This window comes from Ambystoma mexicanum, chromosome 1q, assembly GCF_040938575.1.
Source record: "Ambystoma mexicanum isolate Mex_15411 chromosome 1q, UKY_AmexF1_1, whole genome shotgun sequence".
Lineage (NCBI taxonomy): Eukaryota > Metazoa > Chordata > Amphibia > Caudata > Ambystomatidae > Ambystoma > Ambystoma mexicanum.
Genome location: NC_090922.1, coordinates 1,523,635,486 through 1,523,660,214, shown reverse-complemented (window position 1 = coordinate 1,523,660,214; position 24,729 = coordinate 1,523,635,486). Strand labels below are relative to the sequence as shown.

Genomic DNA, 24,729 nt, shown 5'->3' with positions numbered 1-24,729 from the left:
GTTGGATCATGTCTAGGTTCGATTAGCATGGAGGCTTGAGGCTATATAATTAGGCTACGAGGAGGGTATAATGCAATTATACTGGAAGGGTTCAGGGTACAGGAGTCAAAGCAGAATTTCCAGCATTACCAACATTAACAATAGTAACCACATTACAATGTAGGTATTCTAATCCTGCAGTGAATCTAAGCAGATACCGTAATAGCATTTCTGATGATTGTAAGTAATGCATGTCATTCGAATGGATTGTGTCCTCCATCGTATTCCTCATCATTGACCTGTAGTATCCAGCTTCGGAAATGTTTTGGTAGAGCGGCACCTGCATCGATGGCGTTGGGTCGATGTCCCTCGACGGCCTCTATCGAGGGTGATGTCATCAGATGTTATAAGTAGCATGCACAGCACCCGTTGCCTCGGTTCTGTTTTTTCCGCAAACTGGTTTGCTTCGTGAAACTCGGCGCCTCGTACTGCTGAAGTATTTGCTGTTCAAGGTTTTCGATATGTCCTCGTCTTCAACACCGACTCCTCCTAAATCCGGATTCAATAAATGCCAGGACTGCAGCTCCAAGATGTCTATCACGGACATGCATCGTGTCTCTCTGTGGTGCCTCGGCAGGGGCCATGACACGGATACCTGATCCAAGTGCCAGTCTATGACCGGGAAAGCCTTGAGGGAACGAAAGGGGAAGCTCAAGGTAGGCAAGGCGTCCAAGCCCCATAAGTCATGACATGCTGGGCCTTCGACTGATGAGTGGAGGGGCGACTCTCCTCAGAGGAAGGCCAAGCGATGAAGGTCGTGGAGTGGGTCCCGCCACTGGTCCTCATCGAAGCATTCTAGGCGAAGGCACCACTGGTCGCCTTCCTCGTCGTCTTCTTCGGGCGACACCCCTGAGAGGGTGAGCTGCACGTCCAAGAAATCGACGCCGGCAGAATGTGAATCCAGGTGGATATGCTAAAGAAGATATTTGATAAACAGGGCAAGGCTCCGTCCGCGCCTTCTGTGGAAGCCGGCAGGGAGCGGACTCGGCCGGATACTCGTGCGCCCTCGAGCCCGGATAAACTGCGTGATCCTCATCGGGAGCCCTTGCGGTCCCGTTCGGACAAGGTTTCTAAGGATCGATCGAGACTGGATGAGAGGTCAAGGTCTTCGAAACCTTCCAAACCATCAAAGCCATCGACGACATCGGCCCGACGCCAGTCAATAGTGCCTATAGACTCTTCCACCCCGGTCAGTCAATGCCTTCGCCGTTGGTGCCAGTTTTCCCGGCAGAGTTACTTGTGTCTGTGGAATCACCTAAAAAGACGCTTCATAAGTGTAAGTCGACTGGGCAGCCTCTGGTTGGTACACCTGTCAAAAAAGGTGTACCCCTCACTTTCATTTTTGAGGAGGAGGAACGGTTGGATGAGGAGGATGCCCCTTTTGGTCTTCAATTTGGGACCCCTAATGTTCCTGAAGGCCTCATTCCGGAGGAGAGTAGGATGCTTGATTTCTGCGAGTCCTTGCATAATGCTAGTGGTCCAGACATTTCTCCTGAGCTGGAGTTCGGCAAAGCCGACCCAGGGGAGCATGCCGACTCCTCTTACAGACAACTTATGTTGAGTTGTGGAATATCTGGGCTGGTCTAGACCTCCTGTGCATTTTGATCAGGATGATCTTATGGACATTTTGGCCAAGGGTCCACCTACAGATCCTGTTTTACCATTCCATGTGGCTCTGCAAAAAAGGGTGGCCAGGAATTGGGAGACCCCTGAGACTAATCCTGCAGTGAATAAGTCTCTTACAAGAAAATACTGCCCCCCCAGTAGCGACCCGTGCTACCTGTCAACTCACCCCACTCCAGAGTCTGGTCGTCCAGGCAGCCACGGCTACCTCGAAACACGCAGCGTACCCTACCATCCCTCCTGATAGGGACGATAAGCACGTGGATGGGAACGTAAGATATTTTCAGCTGGGATTATGGTGTTGAAGTCGGCCAACTCCACTTGTGCCATGGCAAAATTTTCATACCCTCTGTCGGAGGGCATATCTATGACAGCAGAGCATATTCCCGAAAGGGACAGCTTCCTAGCTATTAAGGACGGCAAGGAAGCCATGTGTGAGTCCCTTCAGTCTGGGTTGGATTCTGCAGATAGCATAAGCAGATCAATGACTATTAGCACAGTGATACGCAGGTTTGCGTGTTTGCGGAAGTTGGGGTTTGCACCTGATGTGCAAGCTCTAAGCTTGCCATTTGACGTGTCTCATCTTTTTGGCAGCAAGGCTGACGAGTGCCTTGAGATGTTGCAGACCTCTAAAGCAGCCACCAAGTTTTTAGGTGCAGCTGTTCGGCAAAACATCAGCCTTCTCGTACTAGTGGACAGCAGTGGAGGGGTAGATCTTTTCGCTACTACTCCTTATTTGGAAGGGCCAGAGGAATGGCCAGTCAAAGAAGCCGACGTAAGTTTCCTCGTGGTGGACGAGGGTGAAGTGTCAAGCCAGCTCAAGCACCAGCCTCTTTACCTTTATTATACTACTTTTATTTGTAAACCTCTTTTAACTTGTGTGGGAGTGGGTGGGGCCTACAATGATTCCTTATGGGAATTCAGGACGAACATACATATCCTTAGCACTTAAGGTGTTAAATTATGAGTCTTGTTCACCTCAATGTATTAATTGTCCCAAATCTTGGTAGAGAAAATTCATTTTTGTTCTCATTGCATTATGTAAAGATGGCTGTGGTAAAATAAGTCACACAGCATTTTCTTGCACTGTATTTTGTTCTTTTTCCTAACTTCACGTTACAGACTGAGACTGCAGAACAAATAACTTGATATTTGTAGGTGCGTAGGGTACAAAGTCCAACTAAGCTAAGGAGCTTGATTAAACACACACAGATGTTGGAAGAAGTGGGGCACATGGTGTATTTGGCATGTATGACAGATTCATAAACATTGTGTGGTGCGTTTGGCAAAAGGCATACAAAAATGCAGGCGACACGAGAGCGCCCTGGGGCCACAGACTGTAACTTAGTTAATAACTTTTTTGCCCACTTTGTGAGTTGCTCTTCAGTTTTCTTTGACTTTTGTGTTGCCCTGGCTATTTTACCTCTGTGATTTCCATTCAGTTCTCACTGGGGACACAACCCCTAAGTGTGACTCTTTCTGGACCCTTATGGACCCCAAAGGGAGTGGATAGTACAGCCTATTTGCCCCTCGTCTCCTTGGCCGCATAACTTTGTCAAATCAGTTGTTCATGCCTGTGACCAGGTTTTGGCAGAATTCCATTTGTGTGGTTCCCTTTTTAGTCGACTCTTGAGTCTCCTGAACTGTCTGTCAGAGGAACTTTCACTGAAGTCCCTCTATAGCTGTAACGTTGTATTCATAAGTTGTGCTCACTAGCTCCTGTGGCTAGTGGGAGCTGCAGTGCTTTAAAGCATCCCATTTGGTCTGATGCCGAAGTAGGTTGGTGACAGCTATGCTATTGTTTTTGGTTACACCAAGTTTGTAGCCATTTTTACTGTTTAAGTAACCAATGGCCAATTATTTGGCAGCTGATTGGGTACTATAGCCCTTTTTAAGTAATACCCATGTTATTTTGTTTTGTATTTTACTACACATGCTTCTCCCGAGTCCACAGAGGCACATCCTCTTTTTGTTTGAGTTGATCTGTAAACTGGATTTGAGTCAGACTTCCAAATCTACAAATGCATGGACGTGCCCGATTATATGGGTGCTCGGCTAGCTAGCACTTACAGGTTAGCTTCCAAAACTTTAACGTTACCAGTCTGTGGATTGGTGGGCAGGGTTACCCCTGCCCCCTCCAAATGTGTACCGCTATGAGAGCTGAATGAAGTGAGCTGGAAGACTGTAGGAGATTGGCTGCTGCTGCAGATCTTGGTGTGGTTATAATCACTGTGCCTTGGTCCTTGCATGCCTGCTTTTTCCGCTACAATTTTTATGCCTTGCTAAGCTCGCGTTTTACCTCCATCCAACCATTTCTCAAATGTTGGATTTCCGATGCTTACCCCCTTCTTCGAATCCGCTCTTGTCCCTCCGGGGACCTCCTTCTGGCCCTGCTATCTAACATTGTGATCCCCTCTCTGCTGTACCAGCCTGGAACCCCGAGGTCGCATCTATGCTGCTTACCAACACTATGATTGGAGGATTTCTTTAACATTTGTTACTGGATTGCCAGCCTGCAGGCTGGGCTGGCATCCCCCTAATGAAGGCCGCCTTTAAAGGCCTAGCGCCTGTCTGGGCTTATCGGGGGCTGGTCGGTGGCTCGACACGTTACTATCATCCCTGCTTCCCTGTTACCACTTCTGCAAATCAGCTCCACCCTTTCCACCTGATGTCGTGCTACTCTACACACAAGATAAGGGAGGTCTGATCCCCTTCCCGCCAGCTCTGTTGTCGGTACCTCCTTCTTAACATTACTTTGTTGCAGTGTTGGTTGCTCTTGAATGTACTTTATCCTGATCCCAGAGACTTCTGACGCATATAACTTTGCTGAAACTCTATTCCCTCTGCACCTTAACCAATGCTGGTTTTTCTCTACCGTCACACCTACTACTTTGATCCGCAAGGCACCGCTACCAGACAGCTCAGTCCTCCTGGATATGTATTCCCTTCTGTTGGTGTTGCCTCATACTCTTGTGGTGTCTGTTAGGCAAAATTTGTATGCAGTACCCTCTGGGAACACTACAAACAACTCTGACTACAGGTATAGGAAACCCAACCTTTGGTATAAGCTTGTACTACACAGTTTTGGTAGCGTGTTGTGCAGCCAGTCTTATCTCAAGAGTGGTCAATCTGAGCTGTGGTGGAGTTAGACAGAGATTTACAGTTACAAGTATTCAAATAAACTCTTAGACACAAAGTGTATTGAATAAACAATTATTAATGTATTTATCAGTCAGTTAGAATAAGCCTTCTTCAGAAGAGAGCAATATAATAGTAACACTCAAATGCACTTCATGAAATACACACTCTTAATATCTCTAAATCAGTAGATACCCTTTTGGGATGGCCCACAGACACTACCTACCCCCTCAGGTGACTTCAATTGCTAGGGTGCTAGGGACATTAATATACCACTTGTTGCATTTAGAATCGTATAGTAATAAGTCAAAGGAAAAGGTTATTTAGAAACTGCAAGAGATCACAAATATTCTTAAGCAGGCAAATACTTTTGGATCCCCCCAGGAAGAGTCATTCAATACAATAGGCTATTCAAAGTCAATGGGCAAAAGTCTTATATAGGCTGCAGCACCATTGGTAGGTAAGTAGAAACATCTTTGTACAATGTCTTGGGAGTCTTTGAAGAAAAGATAAATCAAATGTGGGCCACAAGCTGATTGGACTTGTAAGTAGTAGATGATGCAAGCAACTCTACAGTAAGAGGTAAGTTCTCTCAGACATTTTACAGTACCTTTGTATTGGAGAAAAAGTGCAGCAGATGACTTCTGTTCCTGTGCAGCTCTGCAGATCTCACTGTTCCTGGGCCTCAGTCGTGGAGGCAAGAGGGAGGACTTCTGGGGACTCCTGCACTGCAATGGGACGGTCACCGCTCGCAACCGGCAATCTTCAATTCAGTGACTGTTCAGTGTTTAAGCTCCTTGCGTCTACCGCAAATAGAAACACAGCGGTTCCTGGCTGTCGAGAAACACTGAAGTGCCACTTGTTTGAATATTGCCGGTTGCGGTTGGTAACTTTCCCATTGCAGTGCAGGAGTTCCCAGAAGTCCTCCCTCTTGTCCCGACGAACAGGAACAGAAGCCATCTGCTGCACTTTTCTTCAACCTAAAGGTACTGTACAATCTAAGAGAACTTGCCTCTTGTCGTGTAACTGCACTTGTTCTCTGTTGGTGAGACTTGCTCTGTAGAGTTGCTGGTAGCTTCTTTACTTCACAAACCTAAACAGCTTGTGGCCCTACTTTGAATTCTTCTTTTCTACATAGACTTCTTAAACATTGTGCAAGACTTTTTACCTACCTCTGAGAAGACTTTTGCCCAATTGACTTTGGCATAGCCTGGCTCCCTGAATGACTCTTCTTTCCTCTGTTAGTGTGTTTTGTCTTCATTCCAGGAAGAGGTTAACTAACGTTGCATTGCAGGGGTTTACAAAAGTACTTACCTGCTTTGAGAATATTTGTGAGATCTCTTGTTTTGTCATAATAACCTTTCTCTGTGACAAACTCTTAAGTCTGATTCTGAATGTCAACAGTAGTATATTAATGTCCACATTGTCCTAGTCACTAAAGTCACCTGAGGGTGTAGGAAGTTTCTGTGTGGGCCTTCCCAAAAGGATACTTACTAATTTAGAAATATTAAGAGTGTGTATTTTGGAGTGTATTTGTGTGTTACTATTATATTGCCTCCTTCTGAAGAAGGCTTACTCTAACTGACTGTTAAATCAATTAATAATTGTTTAATCAAGAAACATTGTGTGTAAGAGTTTATTTGAATACTTGTCACTGTGAATCTCTGTGTAACTCCCCTACAGCTCACATTGACCCCTCTTGAAATAAGCCTGGCTGCTCAACGCACTACCAACTTGTGTAGTACAGACCTATACCAAAGGTTGGGTTCCTATTGCCAGTAGGTCAGTGTTGATGTAGTGCACCCAAAGGGTACTGCATACAATCTTGCCTAACAGTGTGCAGTTCAAAACATCAACACAATGGCTTTCTATGCCAAGGTCTGTTTGCCATTCAAAGTCTCTTGTTTGAGGGCCTGATGCAACAAACTATACAGTTCCTTTCCTTTTGTATTTCACATATACACTATTTTCTTGGGTGCCTTACTATCCATCTCGAATCCCCCTGCGCCAGGCTCAGATCCACTTTGACATCAAATCTTCATTATGTCTCCCTCAACCTGGCTCGGACCAATAACATACTCTTGCTTTAACCCAAAACTTTCAATTGATTTCCCTCTGCCGGGCTCGTACCAACTTTATCTAATTTGCCATAAACTTTCTTTATCAACATCAAAGACTTTCGACTGTATGCAGGATTTTGCTTGACACGTCGCAGGACCATTTAAATTCACAATCCTTTGCCACTCTTTCACTTTTGTTAACTTTCAGCTGGATACCTTAGAGACCTTCAATTTAGCGCACACGCGCTGCCGGACCACTCTGTCAAAGGTATCATATCTTGGTTTCGAAGTTCACTTACTCATCTGTCCAACTTCACTCACGTTGGTTATCACACCCGTTTCAAACAATGTTCGTATCAGCGCTCGCCATACAATGTTGCCGTCTGCAACCTTGGCTTGAACACAGACAGGTCTCGTATCGGTTTTTCCAACTCATCGGCTCTGTTTATACCACTGACGCTACGTTGTTGTTGGAGCCAAGGACAGTACCACGGCAGCAGGCAATTCTCCCCGCCTTGATTACCGACGCGGGAGAGCCCCGGGTACCTCCGACACACAATACAGGGTTCTTCAGCTGGGTTTCCTGGTCTTAGGTTTTCCATTCTCAAGGTTTCATAAAAGTAACGGTTCCTTGACGAAAAGGTCACTGGAACTTCCCTCCTTGTAATCCCCTTCTGTTTCACCGTCTCTCTCCTATTGTTAAATGGACATCTTGGAACTGCTTTGCCTCGCTCAGAGTGTGCTCTTGTGCTCCATGTTTTATCCGTGTGGGGAAGTGTAATTGAATTAAGGTGTGTGTGATAGTCAGTAATTGCCTGAGCTTGCTTGACCATAGTATTGGGACACGCGAGGTATACGGCTTGGGTGTTAGTCTGTTTTCTCTCATAGCAGCCTGTCTGTGAGAAAGGGTTTGTGTTGTAAAAGGGGTTGAGTTCAGGGGTAAAGGTGTTACAGGGAAGGGGATACCGCGTCTCACTATCCGGTTTCCCACTCCCTGAAGACCCGTCACCCAGGTGATCGTCACGCACTGGTCCACCGCCAAGAACTGCATCCAAAGGCAATGGCCGTGTCCTGGCCAACTGGATGATAAATCCCCAGGAACTACTTCCCCCGCCTTAGGAAACTCATCAGTCCTTCAGACAGAGTACTGAGAAACTGTTTCCCTTTTAGCTTTTACATGTGTATAACTTTTTAATATTGGACACAGCACCTTGCAATGCAGTGGAGTAGGGATACTGTTGTATTGCCCTAGCTATTTACACTTGGGACTTTTTGGTTATTTATTTTGTCTGCCTAAAGACAAGCTGGTGGCAGCAGATACATTTTGACAATGTTTGCATTATTTTTAGTGTGCACATTCACGTTTAACATGTATGGCTATGAAACATGGCTAGTGCCCTAAAATGGTTGTGCCACAAGATCTTTGCTTGTTCTTTGGCCATATTGTACTTTGTCCTTCTTCCTGCCTTTCCAGTTCAGGAAATCCCATATAAGGTCATGCACTTGCCCAGGAAAGCTGCAGCTTTCTTCGGCTGCTGATGGTTTCTCTGTGTGTGGCCCAGGAAGTGGGTGAGACGGTCTGGGTCCACTCAATATCTGTGTTCCCGGGAGTCTTGCGAGGCATGAGTGAAACCAATAATTCTTCTTAGGGATTGGACTGCTGAAGTTGGGAGAATCCACTTGTGACTTGGTTCCACCCTTACTGCATTATTTTACTTGCCTCTTTTGATGCTGAATTCTTTAAATGCCTTTTAAGAACCTATGATAAATGTATTTCTGGAGCTTGTGGATCTACTTAGATCACATGCTCTGCATAGTCCGACATCTAGTGGTAGTCGAGGAGTAGTACAAGATTTGTTTTCGAGAGTCTAAAACAGACATCGACAGGGCGTGTTAGTAATACTATCCCTAGTGTGACCTGTACCCATGGTACTTCACGCGTCGAGGTCCCACAGATGGTATCTTTCCGCCATTGTGGTTGGTTGCAAGTTGCGGAGTTCCTTTCCAGGCTGGTGCCTTTGACTAATTGAAAGTTGATTCATAGACTTCTCCTCTTTCTCTATTGCCCGCTTTTGCTGCAGAGTCAAGAAACCGATTGACGGCCTTCAACGGACAATCCAATCATCGACGACTTGACTGAAACAACAACCAGACACAGACTTCACGGGCCTCTTCAAGCTTTAGCCCTTACAGTAGGGAGAGAGGGGAGGTGGGTGTTCATACTTAATTCTTTCAGAGAATGCATATTCTGCCATCCCCTTTCCCTTTCCCTCGCCTAGCTGACGTTTTCTTTAATAAAGGACAAAACTACTTTTACATTTTTCCCTATCTGCCATCGAAAATTTGTGTGGAAAGAGATTCACTGAGTGTGCAATTACTGTCTCTCTAGAGATCACCCTGAAAAACTTTGCAAGTCCTGCAAACATTTCTGCCTAAAGACTATTAAAGATCGACGCACCAAATGTTGGGCCGTCCACGCAATGCAGGCCGAAGCCTCCATCGACATGACAGAGGAAACCAGCGAGGGCAGTGTCCTTAGTGATGCCAAAGTCGAACAGGGTTTGTCGGAACCCCATGTGCGGGCCCCCGACTCCAATAAGTAGGCCGGCGGCTCTGTGATGGAGATGACACCTGGCAGCCTTAGCACACACATATCCAAGAAAATTAAGCACATACCCCACGGCCGACATTCAACGAAATCGTCGAGCGTCGAGGCTCACGTAGTGGCTTTGGAAAAAGCCTCAAGATCTTCCCTGTTCTCTGGGCCGTCGCTTACACTTTCGCCTCACCACAGATCTCTGAAAACCGACCCTACAGTCGGTTCACGTGCCGAAAAACAGGCGTCAAAGGGCGCGTTGGTGTTCCCTGCACAAACAGTGAAAATGCAAGAATTTATTAAAAAACACATCTCTGCTACCCTGATAGACACAAAGTCACCAAAAAAGTCAAAAATGTTGACGCCCTTGTCCTCCAAAAGCATTCAGGCTTCAGAATCTTCTCCCCCTGTAGACACACTCAGGGACTGTGCATCACAAGGACTAGGCACTTTCCGAAGCCACCCCTACCATGTCAGGATCTCCACCTCCATGTGACTATACTCCTGAACAGTTTTAACAGCCATTTAAAGAGGTTGTCCTGCTCTGTCGACCATCATCCAGAAGAACTAACGTCCCTTAGAGATGCCTCACAACCAGGGGTTCCAACAAATCGACCCCCTGCCAAAAAACCTTGTCTTTAGTCACAGCCTAGCACCCCTGCCCTAGACCCATCGGCCTCCACCTGCCTTGACCCATCCCAGGACATGTATAATGAGCATCTCTCAGGGTCACAAGACCCAGGCTTTCAAGGAGAATTATGTAGCCAGGCCCAATACTATGATGAAGACATTTACGTCATCCAGTCGCCTGACCACCAAGACCACCCTGTAGCAGATTCTCCCGTAGGCAAAAAACTACAATACAATGAACTTCTGCTGAGGGCTGCCCAACACTTTAGTATGGACACCCAAGAGGCACAAGTGGACAAGGACTGTGTAGAGGACATTCTGGGAGACAGGAAGTACGCAGTTTATCCCGCGGTTAGAGTATGTACAAAGACGTATACAGCCCTCCCTACATACGCCTAATCTCACAAGGGTGGTTAACCCCAGAGTAGAGAAATTATTCAGGCCAGCGCCCACAGACCCTCTCTACATTAGGGGTCAGCTAAAACCTGATTTGCCAGTTGTCACCACTACCAGAAAGAGGGCGGCGCTCCTCTGGTATCAGCTAAAGCCCTGCCAGACAAGGAAAGCAAAATGATCTATACTTTCGGAAGGAAGGTTGCCTCCTCAGCAGCATATCAAGCTAGAATCGCAAACTACACGTCTGGCTAGTTACAGCTGCCACAAATGGGATGACTTGGAACACCAGGTTGAAGCAGTTTCAGAACCCCTAAAATCACAATTATTAAGCACTATTGCAGTGGGCAAGCAGGTATCAAACTGCATCCTCAAAAATGATCTCGATGCAGCAGATAATTCAGGCTGCATCATCGCCTAAGGGGTCTGCAACCTTTGGCTCCCAGATGTGTTTGGACTACCATTCCCATCCGGCCTGTACAGCATAGTCAATGTCAGGAGATCATGGGAGTTGTAGTCCGAAACATCTGGAGAGCCACAGGTTGCAGACCCCTGGCCCTAAGGCAACCTCATCAAGCACCATGCCTGGCTCAGAAAGTCAGGGTTTAAGCTAGAGACTCAGGCCACCCTCCTTAACATGCCGGTGGAGCCTAATGTACTTTTCAGCAAAGCTGTCGCAGACGCCTTCAAAAGCGCAAAGGAACAGTATTCCACTCTTAAATCCCTTGGCCAGTTAACAAACAAGCCCTACATTGAGTGTGGCTCCTCAAACTCCTGAAGGTTTCAGGGTCAGGGTTCACAACGCTCTTCCGGATACACTCAGGGCGGACATCTTCATCTTGGGGCCCATCGCAAGGACAATCTTCCTCTTCCGGTTTTCAAAGGGAAAATAAAAGATCCAGAGGAAGAGGCAGAACCTCACCTGGGAGTGGCTCCACCCCTCCCAAACAATGATGCACCGCTGCAGGTCCCCTCCCATGCCACTCTAGTAGGAGCTTGAATTTCACATTTCACCCACGCATGGGAGGGGATAACGACAGATAAGTGGGTGTTGTCCACCTTGGCAGGTGGGTATTGTATCAAACTGTTATAAAAAGCACCCAACGGCCTGCTACGACAAAGGAAAATGATGCCAGAAGAGAAGCGCATACTGTTAGAAGAAGTAAAGGCACTACTGGAGAAGGAAGCCATAGAGATCGTCCCAGCAAATCAGGTAAACAAGAGTATTTATTCAACATACTTCCTTGTGCCAAAGAAACATCTTTCCTTGCACCCAGTATTAGATCTGTGCCCTGCAAACAAATGTCAAACCCCAAAAGTGTTACAAGACCACACTTCAAGAAGTAATCCCCCTCTTAAAACGGGAGGGCAACATGGCAACATTGGATATGAAAGATGCATACTTGCATATTTCAATTCTCCCTGCACGCAGGAAATATCTGCGTTTCAATATAGTGGGATTGCACTACCAGTTCAAAGTACTCCCCTTCAGCATCCCCTCAGCGCCAAGAGTATTCACAAAGGTGCTTGCAGTAGTAGAAGCACACCTGCACAGAGAGTCAATCCCTATATACCCTTCTCTGGACGACTGGCTAATTACTGGGGAATCTCCTCAAATTTGCAAACAAAATACACAAATTACATCAACGAAAAGAAATACAGTCTAGTCCCCAGCCAAATAAAACAATTTCTGGGAGCAATTCTAAAGACGAAAGAGGAGCTGGCTTTCCTGTCAGACAAGAGAGTACAAAACATGCTGTTGCAAGTACCTACTACAAGACAGGTCTCCAAAGCAGTGTGCTTGCTCGGGATGATGGCGTCATGCATTCACTTGGTTCCACGTGCACGTCTGCACATGCATCTAATGCAGGAATGGTTAGCGAAACAATGGTCTCTTGCAAGCGGTCAGTGGGATGATCTAGTGGTTGTTTCCGTAAACCTGGTACAGGCTCTTCGCTGGTGTTCGAGGGACAACCTGCTGAAAGGAAAACCCTTCTGCGTTCCACCAGCACAAGCGATCCTAACTACAGATGCCTCACTCGCCGGATGGGAAGCTCACTTCTTTCTCCACACAGCCAACAGCCAGTGGACACGTGCTACAGCCCAAAGACACATCAAATTCCTAAAACTTCAAGGCTTTTCAAGCCTTTCAGCAACATTTTATAGGTCAAATCCTTACAGACCGCACCACTGCCATGTTCTACCTAAAAAAGCTAGGAAGCACACACTCTCAAAGTGGGACAGGGGGATAGCTCAGGGGCAAAATACTCGCCTTGGAAGCAAGACAACGCAGAGAAACACAGGTTCGATCCCTGTGTCTGCGATTAGAAACCTCTGGGTATTAAGTGCGTTATAAATAACCAATCATATAAAAGTCTGTCGAAGCTATCCCAAAAAATATGGACGTGGGTACTCGGGCAGAGCATGTTCCTAACCTCTCAACATGTTGCAGGGGAACTCAATTCTCTGGCGGACATACTAAGCAGATGCCCTCTACCAGAAGAACATGGGTGGCAACTCGACGAAGATGTCAGACGGAATATTCTCACAATGTGGTCACCTCACATTAGAATTGTTTGCTATAAGCCTAAACGCGCAATGCCCAGACTTTGTGTCCAGGTTTCCCCAACCAGGGTCCAAGGGGAACGCCCTGTGGATGAACTGGTCAGCAAAATTTGCTTACGCTTTTTCCCCGACACCACTCCTGAGCAAAATAGTGCACAAGATGCACCAGGAGCAAGTAACTCTAATCCTGGATGCTCCTATGTGGGCGAGACAACCTTTGTTTCCACATCTGCTCAAATTGGCGATGTGCAACCCAATCAAGCTCCTGTGCACGTACAACATGCTAAAACAAAACAAGGGAGCATCTCTCCAACTGTGCCCTCAATCTATGAACTTGGCAGCCTGTCTCTTGAAGTCATAGAATTTGGCCACTTGAATCTTCCAAAAAGGTGTATGGATTTCCTAAAAGAGGCACGAAAACCCAACACCAGATCCTCCTATTTCAATGAGTGGAAGAGATTTGTGATATGGTACACGTCACAAACACTAAACCCAACAGAATGTTCCCCAGCTAATATTCTACATTAAATGCTTTACCTACTAGACTCTGGCCTAGTATTAAACTCCATCAAAGTGCATCTGGCGGCCCTGTCAGCTTACACCACTTCACAGAACAAAGTGTCCTGGTGAAAAGTTCCTGTCATTAAGGCAGTCATGGAAGGGGTAAAGTGGATATACCGCACAATGTCCAACCCTCCCCCAGGTTGGGATCTCAATGTTTTGCTCTCCAAGCTCATGGGGCCACACTTTGAGACTATGCACAAGGCCAGTCTAAAACATCTGATTTACAAGAATGCATTCTTAGTAGCCATCACCTCTATAAGATGAGGCAGTGAGCTACTGGCTTTGTCCGTTCAAGACCCTTTCTTCATAATACACAAGGCCAAGGTTGTCCTCGGAACACATCCTAGGTTTTCACCTTAGTACATCTCAAAGTTCCATGTTAATCAATCCATAGAACTTCCTACCTCCTTTCAAAATCCATCCAACTCCGCTGAAAGGAGCTGCCATACACTTACGGAAGGCGGTCTTGTACTATGTGAACAAAACTAAACCTCTAAGGAAAACAGACCAACTGTTTGTTTCCAAAGCACATGGGAGAGAGAGTGATCACATATCAAAGAACGCCATCTCCAAATGGATAGTCAATTGCATACAGCTCTACTATTCCCTCTCCAAAAGAGTTTTACCTTTCTATTTGTAGGAGGTTTTGTCTTTTGGGGCAAATTCTGGATTTGGTGGTATTTTCTTACTGCTGTATTTTGGTGGTATTTTGTCGGTAAACTGGCCTTACTATCAGAGGTAATTCAGTATTACCCTGTTTTGGTGATAACATAGTGTTCGCTTATATTGGCGGTAATAGTTAGTGGTATCTTATTTTTGTGGTATAGTGGTGAGCATGTCTTTTATACTACCATCCCATCCTAGAACAAACTCTCCCTCATTACAATTGTTACCCAACTTTGGCTGACTGCAGGTACTCCGTGGACCTAGCATCTTTAGGGAACCCAGTGAATTTATTCAGAATGCCACTTATTGCATGTAACTCGTGTTACTGACTTATTTACATTCAGTCATCTATGTGCTCTGGGGCACCACCTTCTCTTCCACAGGCAGAGAGAAGCGCATTCAACACACATACACACACCTTCCTACCTTGCAGATAGATATATATGTGCTCTTCCTTGTTTACTACCTTAGCTTTGGCAATAAAATGGCACGTGCTTTACCACTCTGGAATAAACATCAAACCCTTATGATTTCCCTTTCCCTTGAAGAATGACCAACACACATGAAATGAAACATAAAAGAAAATCCAATCTACTTTCAGTACACAATGTATTACACGATCATAATAACAAGGTTACGTTATGTGATGTTCCAATCATTTATTCTTACCACATTGGTCACAGCATCGAGCCTACAAAAGACAATTAAAAAAAACAAGCACATCGCAGATGCAACTATGCAGGGAGAAAGTTTTTTTTTTTTTTAAATCAAATTTTATTAGGTTTCGCACCTGTTACAACAATGCGGGGCATATTTAAACATGAATAAACAGGAAACCAGTTATAACCCCTCGCCCCCCACCCCTTCCCACCCCCACACCTCCCATCCCCCACCCCCCACCAGTTCAAGTTCTCAATAATTGCATATTTGACGGGTTCCGAAAAGAGCATAGCAAAGTCTACATGTTGTGCACTTGGCACGCCAAAGTCATGGGCCGAGCTTTGAAAGACTCAGAGTTGGACCAGTGAACGCTGGCCTGAGGTCCCCAGAGGGGGGTTCTCCGGGTCCGGAGCCTAAGATTACATTGTGCGGCCATATTTTTCGAAGAAGGGGAGCCATATTTCCTCGATGTTGGATCTAGATTCGTCGAGTAAATGCGTGAGGAATTCCATGTCGTAAATGGTCCGTACCTTGGTACCCATGCTTTTTCCCCAGGCATTCCGGGGTTCTTCCATTTTTGTGCCAGGCAGCATCTGGCCGCCACCAACATGACCTGGAGCATGTGGTCATGGGTATTTTCATGATCGTCCCCAATGTCAATTCCGAAAAGAAGCAGCCAGGGGCAGGATGGCCGCTCCACCCCATCTATCCCCTTAATCCATGTCAAAACCTCCTCCCAGTACTTTTGGACCACCGGGCACCTCCACCACATGTGAATATAATCCCCCCCCTTTCGGTCCTACACTTCCAGCAATGTGGATGATACCCCGGCCTCATTCTAGCAATCCTCTGCGGGGGGTAGTGCCAGCGATGCAATACCTTAAGGGCCTGGTGGCGATACTGGAGTGAGGCCGTGGAGCGGTTGGCCCGCCTGCACATCTCCCTCCACCTCTCGTCATCGATCTCCTAACCCAGGTCCTTTCCCCATTGTGTGCATGCAGGTGGGGGGTCTCGCGGGACAGAAAAGAGGAAGAGCTTGTAGAGGCGGGATATTGTTCCCTTGGAGCCCCTCGCCGAAAGGAGGAGTTTTTCAAAGTCTGTAAGGTCACTCCTGTGTTCCCCCATGATGGTTCGGTCAGGACTCCCTTAAGCTGGAGATAGCGAAAGGGGACAGGGTGCCTATCCCCAGGGCCTCCTCAAGATCTTTCTGGGGTAAAAAAGAGCCCCCCACCCAGAGGTGACCAGTCCTGCTAAGGCCTGCCTCGAACCACGTCTGGTACGCCGCTGGCTCCGCTATCTTGGCCATGAAGGTGGGGGCCCAAATGCAGCTCAAGGGGGAGGGCCAGGTTGGGAGCCAGCGGTAGTAGCCCCCTCCCTCTTTCCATAGGGACCACAACACTTTTAGGACTGGGTGATACAAGACACTTCTGGGGATCTTTTTCCTCGGGACCCAGAGCCATTCCTCTATGGTGACGGGCGCGAGAGCTCGTTGTCCATGGCTACCCATTGTTTTTTTGTCCCCGGGGCAAAGTGGTCAACCAGGACCCTCAGTTGGGAGGCCCTATGTTATGTTTCAAGGTCAGGGTATCCCAGCCCTCTATCCTCCTTTGGTCTGGTCAGCACCTCGTAGGAGATTCTGTGTTTCTTCCCTGACCAGAGAAAGTTGAGGAGGACTCGCTTCGTTTCCTTGAAAAACGTTTTGGAAAAGAAATAAAAACTTGGGAAGGATTACCATTTTTATGATGTTGAGACGTGCCATCCAGGAGAGCCCCGACCCTGACCATCGCTCTGTCTTTCCGGATTGCTGACCAGAGGGGAGGGAACTTGGCCGGGTATAGGTCCTCGGGGTCACGGGTAACCTGGACTCCAAGGTACCGGAATCCGTCGTCTCTCAGCCTGAAGGGGAGCCCGTTAACAAAGGTCATCTCTGAGTCTGGTAAATTACCCCCTAGGAACGCCACCGATTTCTCCAGATTAACTTTGTACCCCGATAGGTCCCTATAGCGCGAGAGGCCCTGCAGCATTCAGGGGACTGTTTGGGATGGGTTTGTGATGTAGAGCAGTGCATCGTCAGCAAAAAGGCAGACTTTGCACTGCATCTCTCCGACCTGTACTCCCCTGATGGCCGCATCGTTGCGGATCGAGATTGCCCATGGTTCCATCACGAACGCGTAAATTAGGGGGGACAAAGGACATCCCTGACGTGTACCACGTTCGAGGGGGAACGTCCTCGACTCGGTCGCATTTGCCACCACTCTAGCGGAGGGGGAGGAGTAGAGCACTGAGATCCAACCCAGCCACCTCGGGCCCATACCCAGGGTCGTGAATACCTCCCTCATAAAGGCCCAGCTGACCCTGTCAAAGGCCTTCTCTGCGTCAAGGGCCAGCAGAAGCGCGCCTTCGTCGCGGACCCCTCTCGAGGCAAGCACATGGAGCGTCTTCCGCATATTATCAGAACCCTGTCTGTTCAAGACAAATCCTGCTTGGTCAGATTGTACCAGGCGTGGGAGGCAGCCCTCAAGCCTGGTGGCCAGGATTCTAGCAAAGATTTTAGCGTCCAGATTGAGGAGTGAGATGGGTCTATAAAATCCACATTCCGCCTGGTCCTTGTTTGGGTAGAACAGTGATGAGAGCCTGCAAGAATGTCGGTGGGATGGACTCCCGGTTCCTGATCTGGTTAAACAATTTGGCCAGGGGCTTCAGCAGGACGGGTTGGGTCTGTTTGTAAAAGTCTGCTGTGTAGCCGTCTTCCCCCGGTGCCTTTCCCACCTTTAGTCTTTTGATGGCGCCCTCCACTTCCTCCTCCGGTATCTCTCTCTCCAGGACCTCTAACTCCACATCAGACAGCCTAGGCAGAGGGTGTTCTGCCAGGTAGGCGCGGATGTCCTCCAGTTATTCACCTGCCTTTTTGGAGTAGAGTTTGCTGTAATAGTCAGCGAAACACTCCACTATTTCCTCGCGGCCCCCGTGAATCCCGCCCACTCCATCACTGAGACGAGTGACTCCCCTCTCAACCCTGCAGCCCCGAGCCCTCTGCGCCAGTAGGGTCTCCACCTTGTCTCCCTGTTCATAGTACCTCTGCTTAGTGTATCTCATTTTCTTGATGTCTTCCCCTATGAGGACCGTATGGAGTTCCTGTCTTTTGCCTTGCATCTCCTCCAGGAGAGCCCCTCGATCCACCCCCGGGAGGCCCAGTCTGGCTCGCAGAGCGCCCAACTCTGCACAGAGTTTAACCTCGATTAGGCCTCTCTCCCGTTTACGTCTCGAACCCTCCGCTATGAGAAGACCCCTGAAAGTGGCTTTTACGGCATCCCACACCATGGACATATCTGTCTCGCCAGTGTCGTTTGTCTCAAAGTAGGCCAGCATTTCCTGCCTCATGAAATCACAAAATACTGGGTCCCTGAGGAGTGTATCATTGCAACGCCATCGGGAAGATCTTGGGGAGATGGGCAGTGACCAATTCGCTATGAGGAGTTTGTGGTCCGACCAAGTTATGGCTTCCACCTTCAGCTGTTGTGCCACCCCGTTCCCCTCTTCCGAGATTAACAAAAGGTCGATTCTGGTGTAGGTGCAATGAGGGGGCGAGAAAAAGGTGTACCCAACCTGGTTCGGGTTTGCTGTTCGCCAGATGTCCACCCAATAGTGCTCTCTCAGGAGGGCCTGCAGGGCCAGATTATCCTTGGAGATGCCCCTGGATGACCCCCCTCTCGCGGACCACCAGTCAAGCCTCGGGTCCATTATAAGGTTGAAGTCCCCCCCCCCCCCCACCAGTATCATGGCTCCCTCTGCCCACTCATCCATGACATGAAAGACCTGGGTGAGAAAGTGTATTTGTTTTGAGTTGGGCGCGTATAAAGTGGACAGGGTAACGCGCTCTCCCTCACAGGTTCCCTTAATGCCCAAAAAACGACCACGGTTTCTATGTGTGTGAGATGGAACGCCCTGCTCAGGAGGATTCCCACCCCTTCCTTCTTAGAACTTCTGTGTGAGGCCCAGTAATTGCACCCGATGGCTTTCCCCTTGATCTTCGATTCCCTGCCTTGTCTGTAATGTGTCTCCTGTAGGAAGAGAACAGTTAGGTGTTGCTTACGGAACATGTTGCTCGTGATAGATCTCTTATTCTGGGAGTTAAGGCCCTTGACGTTCAACGTGCCTATCTTTGCTTCAATCATTGTCATTTTCCGTTACGCGCACTGAAATCACCTCTAAATGTCTGCTACTTGGAGCCCGTTGCAAAAAAAGTGTCCATAGTTTGAGCTGGATTTCCCTTTCCCCTCGAGCCCCACGGGGGCGACCCCCCCCCTTCCCCCCTCATACCCGTTTTGTGGGGCGTTCGCCGCCGGGTACCCGGGTGGGGATGTGACTGGCAACGAACCACCAGGGTCGCTTCCCTGGCCCCGGGAAAACATTTTCTTAGGTGTAGCGCTTTCCAATCTGTCTCTCTTCGTTGAGTACTGGCCCTTTCTGATCCACGGTGGGGAACTGGCTGTAGCGACTCCCGAGCCAGCCCCCCCCCCGCCCTGGTACCTGGTCGTGTCTCCTTTGCCCCTGGCGGGGCGTATCCCGGCGTGAGGCCTGGAGAGGCGCCGGCCGTTAACCGTGTGGAGTCACCGTGCAACTATACGACGGCCTCTAAATGGGCAACACTTCAACCCTGAACAAAGTCGAATAAGCAAAGAACTCTCCACAGGTCGTGGGGCGAAAACAGTATGAACGGCGGGCTCCATGAATCGTCGCGTGCTCCCATGGGGTGTGGATCAGGCCTTCTGTGCAGAAAGGCGAGCCTTGGTTGCTGCTCGTAAGCTCATATAGGATCTTATCGGTCTGTGGGTGGATGTTTGGTTTTCCGGAATTTATGTGAACCTTTGACCTTTAGCTTCCCCTGGGAGAGGTCTGGGCCTCGAGGGGCACGAGGGCGGTCTCCATTGGTTTCGTCCCGATTTTCTGATGGTCCCGCGATGTCGCCTGTGAGATCCTCGGTGGCCCTTCGGATTTCCGCCTCCGTGACTAGTTGGTACCTCTGGCCCTGCCATTCAAATGCTAAGTGGAATGGGTGGCCCCAGCGATAGTGTGTCCCCTTTTCTTCTTTATAATAGTGGAATCTTGCAAGAACTGAGCGTGGACCTCTACCCCCCCGCCGGCCCGATGGACTCTATCAAGCAAGAGAGTCTTCCCCGAGTCCAACCCCAGGACAATCCTGATGATGTCTTGTATTTTGCTTTCAAGTCCAACCGGGGTCTCTCCCTCTGTCTCCTCAAGGCCAAAAATTTGCAAGTTGTTTCTCCTCTCCCGGTTCTCCATATCGTCGACCTTGAGCCGGAGGTCCTCCTCGCGACGGTGTAGTTCCTGAAATCTAGTTTCCATTTGTGCCTCGAGGATGTCCGTCGATGCCTGCTTGCACTCGACCCCTTCTACCCGATCCTCCAGCGTTGAACCTTGGCCGTGAGGTCCGCCAACTTGGCCACCATGTCTGTCCTCATACCCCTAATTTCTTCTAGGGTCGTTTGGATGTTGCTCTGTATGGCATTCATGTCCGGGGGTTGCGAGGCTGCAGGGCCGGTCTCCATTTCGAGGGACCCAGGCGTGTATTGGTATTGCGCAAGGGTCTCCCTCCAGTTCATGGGGTATCGATCGCACCAAGCTATAGGGTTCTCCTGAGGTGTCTGCTGGGTAGCGGGGTGGTCCAGGCGCGCTCCCGCAACGGCCTGAGCCTTCTCCGGTGGTCGGGTGGGCGCCTTCGCCACTAATCTGGAGCCTGTGGGCAGGTAGGCCGTTGGGGTGGTGGTCAGGTGTGGAAACGTGGCCAGTTGAGATGGTTCCGTGTTGCGCCGGGCACAGGCGAATCACTGGTGGTGAGAGCGGTAGGTGTGGTGGTGGTGCCCCCGTACCCCCAATGATGGATGGGCCAGTCGCTGGCAGCCGGTGGAACTTCTCGGAAGGCCCGCCCGGCGTTGGGCCCTGTGTGTTGGTCGCATGGGCCGTTACTCCTCTCTGGTGGGGTCGGATGACCCGCCGCATCCGGTGTGGGGGCTCCTCTGAGATGTCCGGAGAGGCGGGGGCCGTCAGCCGTGTGGCCCCAGTCGCTGAAGGGGACCTCCGCAGGGCCCGCCCGAGCCGTCGAGAGGACCTCAGGCCTCAGTGCGCAAGTCCGAGCGGGTGGGGAATTCGACTCCTCCCACCGCTACGCAGCTAGGCGATGTGCGGCTCCCGCCCGGGGCCTTCCCTCAGGTGCAGGGGGGTCGCTGTTCAAGGGTCCTTATCTTGGGAACGGGGGCATCTCCGAAGTCCGGACCAGCTTCTGGGTAGTCCACAGCGGTTCCCCTTCTCAACGATCTCTGATAGATGGGGTTAATAAGCACTTAAGGCATGTTTTTCCGTGAGTTTCCCAGGGACATGCGGGGAGCTTGAGATTCAGGCGACCATCTTGCCCGCGCCCCCTGGTGGCCCTTCACAAGTTTTATTTTTAACCCTGACTCACTACACTATCTGGCAAAAATACATTATTTATCATTCATATTTTCCGCACCTCTCACTTGAAAACTAACTCTCACAGATATGCAAAGTCTGAATTTTTTGCTGCCAGGACCTTATCAGCGCGACCTCACAGCTCACAGAGTTCGGAACTCCTCTGGTTTCAATGCCAGCAACCTTTTTGTTTTATGGGCTGCCAGCTATTTTCAAAGCTGCATTCACCGAGCCCCCATCCGACGAGACACTGGCAGCATCTGAATCCCTGGAAGGACTGTTGGCATTCAGATCCCAAGCAGCTCTGCCTACTTTCCCCAGTCCAGCTGATTATAAAAACCTCTCCCTGTCTGTCACTCTTAGGTCAGCCCTCTCCGACATCATCTTTTCCACCTCTCCATCCCTACCAATCAAATTACAAGTATGTCTTGCACAAACTCCTTGCCTGCTAGAACAATGAAGGCTCCAGCGTAAAATTGTTTCATCTAGTTCCTGATGGTGCATATTTCTCCAATATTTCTCCTCTCCATGGAAAAACACTAACATGGAATGAATCTGACTGTGTTTAATGAACTACATTATAAGTTAGAGGAACAGTTAATGGGACAAATTAGTATAGGATTAGTTAATTATATATTTCCAATGCAGTTCCACACAGATAAATCAACCCATCTGTACATATGCACATTTTCTGCATTTTAAAATGACAGCACATTGTGCTAAATTCTTCTGAAATTAAACCCATTTTCCTAGTTTGGCTAAATGCTTCTCCAAAAATGAATGCTTGCTGGCTTGTTGCTAAAAACTGCCCCTAGCACCCATTTTAAACTAACTGTACTTACATACTAACCAATGAAACCCCACTTTTGCTTCCATTTGAATCTGTACACATGTGCTGCTGTTTGCACAAATATGTCATTCATGAATATATCCCTACATACCATCCCTTTTCGGACAATTCTGGCTAATAAACCCAAAATTGGAGGAAACCTGTATCAGACTCTAAAATGTATGTGTCCCGGGACATCTTTCCTTCCCCATTGTTGTCAGATGAACCACGGTTGAAATAATAACATCTTAATAAAATGAACATTTAAGCATTTCACAACAAACCATTTTAACTGTAACATGAAAATGAAATAGAACCCAAATTGGGCCTATCAGTCGTCACACACACGTGCATGTGTGATCTAATTACAAGCGCACCCCTCCATATGTATTTTTTAATCATAGTCTTTGACTATGTATTTTATGGAGTAAACAGTTCCTATCAATGTGTATGCATCACAATAAAACAACAAAAAAAGTAAATAAAATTGATTTAAAATTACAAATATCCAATTTCCACTGTCTCTAGTTCAAGTCTCACTGGGTAAAGCACAGGACAATACTATCCCACACCAGCAACGCTGTGGAATTATGTTCAACTGACTACTGTTCCATTGATGGCATTCACCATCTTCAGGACCACACCTCTGAGATGCCCTGATCACCAAACTTCCATACTCGCATCTTTTTCAGTGGAACCCCTCCGGGCCGGCGCTCATGGGCTCTTCTCCACCGAAATCATCTCTTTTGGCATCTCAAACTATTTCTTCACCTCCATACTTCGGTCCAGAGGCTTTCCTGGGTCCTTGGTCCTGTGGCCTCCCGTGGACTCCTGTGATCAGTCATCTCCAGGAACCGGCCCTTCCAGTACAATTGGTTAATTGCATCTAAATTGAATAGAAAAGAACAGATTAAGTACATGGCACAAAATAAATTTCATCCCTTTAACCACTCAGCCAAAAATAAAAATGTTCTCTTAAGCCATCATGACTTATCACTTTTGGATACCTGCAATTAAACACACATTAGAGAAAAACAACACTATTTACATCTCACATTATTATACATCACAATAATGTTCATGCAGAACAATTTTACCACACTGTACCAGAGTAAGTTAACCTGATTTAGCAACTTCCATTAATGCATATTACCACACTTTCTTTTTCCAAATGTGACATTTTCATTTATATTTACTTCTGGTTTCTCATGGAGTGAAACATACACCACCTTGTCATTAGGTTACATGCATTATGAAACCGCCCTTCAATGCATTCACTAAAATTAAACCTACTGTTCTCTCCATTCTTTAAGACAATTTATTATTATTTTGTTATTGTTTATTGAATATAGCTGACAAATCAACTTTTTCAATATTTAACAAATTCATAATCATCTTAAAAATTACAAACATCAGATATGGCAATAAATATATGATAAAAACATATAAAAATACACTGAAGTTAGTTGATCATAAAATCTTAAAGAAAAAGAAAAATTGTGAAATTGCGGAAGGGATCAAAATTAAGCAAAACTTAATCCAGAACAAAGAAGATTAGAACAATTAGAATACCACCCAATTGGTAATTAGACAAATACACAATTCAGTTCAAGGTTGAATTTCCTAGAGCGTTATAGAGCAAATGATGGACCTAGGAAGTTCTTATAATTCTGATCCCAAGAAGGAAACAAAATTCACATTCAATTTAATCGCAGCCAGAAAATTGTGACTAGCAATTTGAATGCTGGTTGAGCTGGTTGAAAGCAATACTGACCATCGGGTGTCAGCGGGTATCGCACTAATATAAGACATATGCGACTCAAAATATTTCCTTCTCTGGACCTCTACGGCTGGGCATTCAGCTATAATATGTTTGAGAGTTTCCTTAACAGCCACATTCCGACAGAAGGAGCAGTAATTTTCAGTCGAGGGCAAGAGCCTTCTTCTGGCCAAAATGTCATGCCTAGGGAACAAATTGAAACGGAGACGTAGGATAGTTGTTCTTACTTGTGGTGAAGGAGACTGGTTTAAGTAAGAGGCCAGAACATTAAGTTTTTTATGTTCGTAGACTAATGCTTGATAATCATTATAAGAGAGGCACTCTGTTCTCGTATCAATCCAGTCATGTCTGAAGATTTTTTCTTTTGCTCGAGTGGGATTGGCGATGAGAACTTACAAGGTCAACTCAGCTTTAGCCATGATGTTATAAATGGATGATACCCATGTTTTAACAAATGAATGTCCAGAGGTCAACATGTATGATGATAAAATGGTAAGTATATTGTCATATCTTACAAAAGTCAGACATTTACGAAACAAGGCACATAATCTCCAATGATACTCCGCACTCAAGGAAGTAAGGCCCAGTTTGTGTCTTAACCAAGGACCAGGTACACATTGAGGGAAATGTAGAACACCTCTCCAGTATTTAGCCTCTAGTCGGTATAGAACATCAGAAGAGAATATTCTTGGTCTCAAGACCATACAGTAGGGTAGGC

General features: G+C 47.5%; 1 protein-coding gene across 8 annotated transcripts in view; it reads left to right on the top strand.

Moving 5' to 3' along the window:
* Nucleotides 1-24,729, top strand: part of SZT2 (SZT2 subunit of KICSTOR complex) — a 2,035,845-nt gene that overhangs the window by 220,072 nt on the left and 1,791,044 nt on the right. The window lies entirely within an intron of this gene.